This window comes from Humulus lupulus, chromosome 5 (genome assembly GCF_963169125.1).
Source record: "Humulus lupulus chromosome 5, drHumLupu1.1, whole genome shotgun sequence".
In the NCBI taxonomy this organism is placed as follows: domain Eukaryota; kingdom Viridiplantae; phylum Streptophyta; class Magnoliopsida; order Rosales; family Cannabaceae; genus Humulus; species Humulus lupulus.
In genome coordinates, this window is record NC_084797.1 from 119,603,213 (window position 1) to 119,611,475 (window position 8,263).

General features: G+C 31.9%; 1 long non-coding RNA gene across 1 annotated transcript; it reads left to right on the forward strand.

The window, feature by feature from the left end:
• Positions 1-239: 239 nt before the first annotated feature.
• On the forward strand, positions 240-2,199 carry LOC133780577 (uncharacterized). Its single transcript, XR_009869421.1, has 3 exons — positions 240-303; positions 906-1,021; positions 2,096-2,199. It is a non-coding gene; the product is annotated as an uncharacterized LOC133780577 (long non-coding RNA).
• Positions 2,200-8,263: the final 6,064 nt, after the last annotated feature.

Genomic DNA, 8,263 nt, shown 5'->3' on the forward strand with positions numbered 1-8,263 from the left:
GAAAAAAAAGAGATTCAAAATATTTCAGAGTAATAATTTTAGTTGTGAGAGAGTTTGTAATTCATAAAAAAAATTAGGTCATAATTTCTGTATATTATATCTTAAGAGTTCCAAGGCTAATTAGGCCATGTTTACACACTCAGGAAAGGATACACAGACTTCTATTGTTGTCACTGGATGACTCTTATAGAAAAATGTGCACTGCAATTAGTATGGCTATTGCAACGATTGCACTTCAAGATTGGCCTGACTTGTTGCCATATCTCCTGAAGTTAATTAATGACCAGACAAATAGGGATGGAGGTAAGTATTCCGTCATTGTTCTTACTGGCCTTTGTTTGTGTGGTTTTAAATACAATAATTTTCTACTACTTGGTCTATGTGAATGCTTTTTCAATTTTAAATATTTGCTTTGCGAACATATATTAATCTCTCAGGATTTCAAGTTTTACTATGAGGTTGTTGTCACATTCTCCTTAAAATCATTTTGAAAGAAATTGATAAGGTTCCTTAGTTACATGATTTGGCCAAGTCAAAGTATTTGATGGCCTCAATTATTGCGTCAATATAAGCTTTGGCTTGAATCAGGAAGCTCAAAAATGCATCACATGTCATATGCTGTGATTTTAATTTTTGTTTTTAACATACACATCATCTATTAGGCTTGTCCAGCAGCAGCTGGTGCTGAGCTGTCTTGTTTGTTGTTTTTCTATTATTACCACTTATGTTAGATTGACAACAATAACCTCTAAGTGTGTACTATATTATGACAATTTTTAATCTAGGCTATTAGGGATTTTAACTTGCTCAAGTGTTGCAAGTTATTGTTTGTTATTTGTTTCATATTTAAGAGTTTTATGGCTTTTACATCTGAAAGATGCATGATTTGCTTCTAAATGTTGTAGTTCATGGAGCTTTGAGGTGCTTGGCTCTTCTCTCTGATGACTTGGATGATAAAGTGATGCCCACATTAGTACCTGTTTTGTTCCCATGCTTGCTTACTATTGTTTCATCCACTCAGGTTTGTTTGTGTTATATTTTGGTTCCCATTTTGGTAGCTCTTTAGAATCCTATATTGAGTGTATTTTGATGTTTTTTAATTTTAATTTAATTTTATTTTTTAAGGGGTGTTATTTAAGGAAATCTGAAATAAGCATAAATAGTCAATTATGCTTTTGAGTTCACATTAGTATTTGCACATGTGCATAACAATGTTAATTTTGAGTCATTTTCTTTATTGAACAAATGAGTGAGGTAAAGAGGCCAAATGAATGAGAATTTTATGTCAAAACTTCGCGAGGAATTTGATGGTTCAAGTAAAAGTTTAAATTTCTTACCAAATGACTGAATCGTACTTGCATTTTTGTCTGTTTGCAATCTCTGGGCATCTTATTTATTTCTTTAGCTAAAGGTGGGTAATATGCATAATGATTAGTAGTTGTCTCAGAAGCTTAATCTATTAGAAAGTGAGCAAAGTTAAGTCTATACTCCGACACAACACTCCCTTTTCTTGTGTGAGCTGAACAGTAGGTAAATTCATTTGAAATATTAATTGGCAATACTCAACAATCAATATATTACGATATGCTCTAGAAAGATTTGAAAGCTAAATGCATGGGGTAATTCCTTAAAGATTAATTTATGGGTTTGATTTTCATTTATGTTGTCCATGTTATTTTTTAATTTGTTTAAAGATGATGGCTATTCTGTGCTAATCATCAATTTTCTTAAGAAAAAATCATGATTTACAACGAGTATTTACATGATTTTGTTATGTAGAAATGAAAATGAATTTTTATGCTCATGATTTTTTTTCCCTGTGCTCTCTGATTTTTTTCCTTTAAAAGATTTTCATGGATTGTGCTAGAGTTAATGAACTATTATTTGGTGGCTTGCATAAATAGTTTCCATTATTTGTGGGCAGAAGGCTCCATTTTTTTTTTTGCAATTGTCATTGAACATTATAGTGTTGACATGCTAGTGGTATTCATTGTTAAAGTTTTGTTCTCTACATTCTTAGTTTCTGGTTGATAGAAGGAAAACCATATTACACTGAGTTCCACTTTATCTTCTATTGTATGGTTTGTTTGTGCAGGTGTATGACAAATATTTACGTGCAAAAGCTCTTTCAATTATTTATTCTTGTATCTCCATGCTGGGTGCAATGAGTGGTGTTTATAGGGTATTTTCTTCATTATGTTTTAATTATTGCCCATTGATGTGATTTGGATGATTGAATTATATATTACATTAAAAAATAACACTTATTTAAAAGTGTTATTAATAAGCAATTAAAAAAACACACGACCCCATATGTGAAATTTCATTTGGCGCCATATGAAATATATAACTAGGCGCCAAATGAAAATATGAGACACAGAAGAACACAGTAAACTAGTCTCAGCCTCCGAACCCCTAAGCCTCCATTGAATCCCTAATTTCTGGTTTCGTCTCTTTGCCTCTCTTTCTTTCTTTCTTTTGTCTCTTTGCCTCTCTTTGCTTCTCTTTGCTTCTCTTTCTTGCTTCTCTTTGCTTCTCAGCTTCTCTTTCTTTCTCTTTTTTTTTTCGTCTACACAACCACGTTATTCTCCTCCACTCACTCTCATCTACACAACCACTCACTCACTAATTTCTGGTTTTGTCTCGTCATTCTCTGCCTCACGCGAGTCTCTGGAGCACACGACGTCGGTGAGAGCTTCCAGAGGACACAACGGAGGTCATTTTTCTGGTTGTCTCGTCTATCTCTGCCTCACATAATGATTCTCCCCTACTGGAAGCAAGAACATCTTTGTGAGGTGAGTTTTTTTTATACAAATTTCATATAATCAATATATAAATATAGGGTGAACTTCTAGGGTGATTTATAATCTGATTTCATTTTTTTTATATTATATTCAAAGCTAGAGAAATAACAAAACCTGTGTGCATACAACACATATAAATATATATAGTAGCATTTCTTTCTTTTAGGTAAACTTCTATGCCATGAGCCATAGATTTCTTTGTGATGCAGAACAGAAAAAACAAAGAAAAGGGCTAAAAATACCATAGTCCACTGTAGGATTGGTAATGAACATGGTTGATTAATGATTTGGGATGAACATACAAATTATAAATGATGAACTTCTAAGTATTCCTTTGTTATGTTTGTAAGTTTTTATCATGTATCATGTATTAGGGTCTTAATTTTGAAGGTCAGTTTAGGCTGGTTATTTATTTAGAATATTTGAAAAAGTATACCACTTTTTGTGATTTAAATATTCCTTTCAGACTTGTATATATGACGAATTGAAGACACAAGCATCAGAAAAAAACTTTCCCTCTTGTTTAAAGATTCAGAGTGTATTTTTTTTTTCATTATGCTTGTAAGTTTAAAAATGGGGATGGCAATCAGGTGTTTAATGGAGTTGTTGATAAAAATTCAGGGCTGTTTTTAAGCTTTCCTTGGTTCTATTTATGTTTTGTTATGACTTGTTTAGATTGAGAATTTAGGTTTTGGGATTTTGAAAAATGGTTTCGCTATCTCATTCTCTAGTTGTAATTCTGAAAAACCAGTTTCAGATCTTCTTTGGATGCTGATTCAAGTGACATGCATTTGTTTTGTTCAAACTGAAATCAAAATCGTATTGAAAAACACAATATTATGTTCTACAAATCTTTTTACTGAATTCCAAATAAAATAGAACATGAATAACTTGTATAGGGTAATTTAATGTGCTCTCAGCATTATTTTGTTTTCATGGGAGTTTTTGATGTTGGTTCTTTGCTAGGCACTTATTTTTGCGAAAGAATTAGCTATGCCTGGAAATGGAGAGAAAGAGTCAATTTGAGCAAGAAAAACGCTCACAAACTCAATGATTTATAAGGTAATTTCTCAATTTTTGTTGGAATAAATTAACAAACAGCAAGCCATTTTAGCTTTTGATGTTCATTACTTAATTGGTATAACTAATGAGAATACATGGAAAACTTCTATATCTGTCTTTGTTCCTTGCTTTGATTTTGCATTTATGTGATAGATTGCAAAACCTTGTTATGTGCATAGAGGGAATCATATATTTTGAGAATGGTTTATTTATGGTTTTGCATTTTGAGAATGGGATTAGTCAATGAGTAATGATCTTGAAATTATTACCAGGTCGTTGAGCATGGTCTGGGACATCTGCCATTTACAGAAAAACAGGTGGTCAATCCAACTGGTAAGCTGACAGTCAAATGGAATTTTTTAGTTCTTTGTTCCTTTCAGTTTTCTGTTTTCATTTTTAATGGGTTCCTTCAGCTTATATGTGAAAAATTACTTATCATATTGTAACTTTTCCTTTTTTCTTTTTTTAAACAAGAAAATTTTTAGCATATGAGTAACATTAGCTTCTTGTCTGAATGTGAGGGCATTAACTGTTTAGCCTCAACAATTAAGTGCCACTACTCTTTTTGCTACTGTCTATTTTTTTTCCCTTAGAAAATACATTTTCCTGTTTCTCAGAAAAATGCAAGTGTCTGCAGCCCCTGATTTAGCATCAAAGGGACAGGGTGTCTCAAATAGCAGTAATGTGAAAGTCAAAGGGGAAATTGATGATCACTCTTTTCAGTCAGAAACAAAGGTTCGGTGCCTCTATGGGATTTCATCAGAAAAGGAGTCAATGATCAAGGTATTTGTCACACACTTTGTTTTCGTTCCTCTTAATGTTGCTTATGTTCCTCTTAATGTTGCTTATGTTTTCTGTTGTGTATTTAAGTATAAGTATAAGTATTTAAGTATATTCTAGTTGTATTTCAATGCCTATAACTAGGCAGTGAAAGCTTGGTTGATTTTGGTATTATACTAGTTTGTTGTCTTTTAACAAGAAAGATTCATTAAAATTGTATGATTTTTAATAAAATTTATAAAATTAAGGACTTACAATTTTACTGTCTCAATATTTGTCAGGATTGATCCTTGTTTTGTGTGAAGACCATCATTTTTCTCACCAAATCAAGGCTAGTTGTTCGAGACACGATGTCTTCCTACTTGATGTTCATCCATCTTCTGATGTTGATCCATTTTTGTATTCTTTTCTTTAATCTGATTTCTCTAGCTTAATTGAAGTAATTTTTGTGTGTTAATTTTTATAAAGAACATCAGATTATGTAGTCTTAAATAATTAATGTCAATTTTGTTATCAGGATATATGGTCGTTGAAAGAAATGAAGTTTTAGGAAAAAATTCAGTTTATTTATATTTATATTATTTGATGAAATGTCTGATTGAATTTATCTTAACCATCCACGTTTTAAATTTACTTTTAATCTTAAATATATAATTTGATTTTGGGTTTATTTTTTATTTTGTGAAAAAGGAAATCAATATGCATTTGATTTTGGTATTTATTACTTTGTACATTTTTGTATTTAGTGTAAAATGTTATGATAGATGATTTAGGTGAATTTGTAGTTTTAGAATATATGATTATGTATGGCCTCTTTCAAATTTGTGAGAATTTTAAGGTTTTTTTTTTCTCGTTAGTTTTACTTAATCAAATTGTAATTCAATTAAGTCAAATAGTATTATATCTTCCTATGTCTAGTAGGAATGAAAGAAAATACATGAGAGTTAGCTAGTTAGAGTATCTGCACAATAAAAAAGTACTTTTTTAAGTTAAGTGATATTTAGAGTATTAGGTTGGAAATAAAAATAAAAAATAATGTAAAAAATAGAGTATGATGAAAAGATAGATTGGGTCAAGAAGTTGTAACACATTAGTTTTCTTTATGTGTTTATAACATAACAAGGTATGGTTGAATACTTGAATAAAGGTTTAGAAACTCTTGAGGAAAATTTGAAGACTCTTTCAAAAAAGGTTGCTTCTAATAGATGTCTTTCCTCTTGTAGGCATTAGTCCTTTAGTTTATAATAATGGGAATCTATTAAAATGCTCACAACTTACCAAAATGAAGATGCCATAATAATGTGCTTTTCCATTCATCCTAAATACTTACCTCTTTCTCCTTCTGCTCCCCTTGTCACTATTATTTCTCATCAATTTTATGAATTCTTGAAAAACTTTAAGTGGCCATCCATATCATTTCAACATTTTAGGTCCCTGTTTTAGTCTCAAAAAATAGAGTGGTCAGTCTCGAGTGACTTTCTCCAAACTGAAACGTGAGGAGGAGCACTTGGATAGATATAGCCTCCTATATGTCAAGACGCAAGTATGAAAAGTTTTTTTTGAAAACGTAAAAAATAAATTAACTAATTTGTGAATTGGTTAATTAATTGGGGAACGTGTAAATATGTAGACTAATGGGTTTGTTGGACTTTGCTTGTTTGAATTTCTTTTCTCTCCTTTTGACAATATATTCTTATTCAACTTTCTTTGAGCAAAAATGGGTTTAATAGGGAAAAAGATGCATACTTTTTTCTTTTTTGAAGAAGAAAAAGATGCATACTTAAGTTTGTGATTTGAAGACTATTCACTTACTTTGTACATAATCTTAAGATTAGGTGTTTTAATTTATGCATTTATTCTTTAGTCTCTTTCTCGTTCCCTGCTTAGTATTTTTGTGATAGCTTTTAATTAGTGTGATTTATATTCCATCTTCATCATCAAACTCATACTTTTTATGTTTAATATTGCAGGATATCAAGCTCCAAACTTAAGGTATAGTTATCACTAACTGTCAAGTTAATTTTAATCTTTCCTAACTGTCAAGTTAATTTAACTTCTGGAAGAATTTGTTGTACTCTAGTATTAAAACTCTCTTAGACTTGTTCTGAAACCTTTTGCTTGTTCCAATAGGACGAGGGATTTGAACTTGCCAAAGTAGTGATTCAAGATTTGAAAAATAGAGGCTATTCTGCAATAGGTGCTGCAGGCTTTTGTTGGGGTGGTAAGTTTGTTGACATACTTCTTTGTTTTCCATTATGGTATCTAGATGACATTTTGGCAAATTCGACAATAACTTGTGAACAAATTCAATCACGAGCAGTGACTGACTTTGTTAGTTCAAACCATATATCTAGTTGTTACTTACGCTAAGCTGATCAAGATTTGTTCTGTTCTCAGCCAAGGCTGCAATTCAACTCGCAAAGTGCGACTCTATTAAGGCTACTGCCCTCTTACATCAATCTTACGTCACTGTGGATGACATCAAAGGTACTACATAGTGATATACATAGTGATATGATACTTTGAAACAACTACAAATTATAAGATAACTTTTAATTCAAACTCTTGGGTATTTCACTTCACCAAAACTCCAATTTTTGCATTTTATGTTAAACTTGACTCATTCTTTCTCAACTCAAAAATATTAATCCATGATTCAAATACTTTCAGAGGTTAAGGTTCCATTGGCAGTACTTGGAGCAGAGTTTGACCATCCAGAGATTGTCAAAAAATTTGAGGAGCTCTGGATTCTGACCAGTTAAGCGCTGGAATTTCATATTTTGATACTCACTTTCAAGGCCTCATAGTTCAGAAAAGGTCTCTTTCTCTCTCTCTCTCTATATATTTATATAACTGCAGTTGTCTCAACTTATTTCTATATTCTATTCCATATTTGTCATTTGTGAAATGTTCTGTTTTAACTAGTGTGAAGTATATGGTTGTTAGGTATGCATTTAACTGGCCTTGATTGTTTTCCTTTACTTATATTCCATTTATCAATTCATACTTAACAACTCAAACCAGAAAATTAAGAACAACTTGAACTCAAACACAAACCACACTCCAAACTCCCTAAACCTTAACAGAAACAAGCCTAATAAACACACAGAGACCTTACCTTGAGTGATGAGTCCAACCTCCAGCTCTAAACCTCCTTCCCCCTTGATTTCCCAGTTCTGTATTCACACAAAACCAGCCACCAACTTGCCTCAATTCACATTCATTATCTAAAATTACAGACTTAAAACTTGGATATATCATAATCAAAATCTTACCTCTGAGTATTCTTGATCTAAGCTTGCTTGACAACTTCAATCACCCTTAAATTCTTCTTCCAAAAGCTAAGTTCAGTTTCTCCCTTCTTCTTCTTCTTAGGTTTGCTCTTCCTCTAGGTCCCCAATTTCAGCATAAACCCATTCTCCAAGTGTTATACGTATATGATATTTTCCCTTCAGCTAATGATCATTTATCCTACCAAATGACTGTTCTACCCTTCCACTAATACCCCTTCCTAACTAAACCTCAAGGCCATACTTGTCTTTTCACCAGCTTTGCAATTCTACCACTTTCCCCATAAAACCTGTTACTCTCTATGGTTACTAACAGTTACGCAGGTT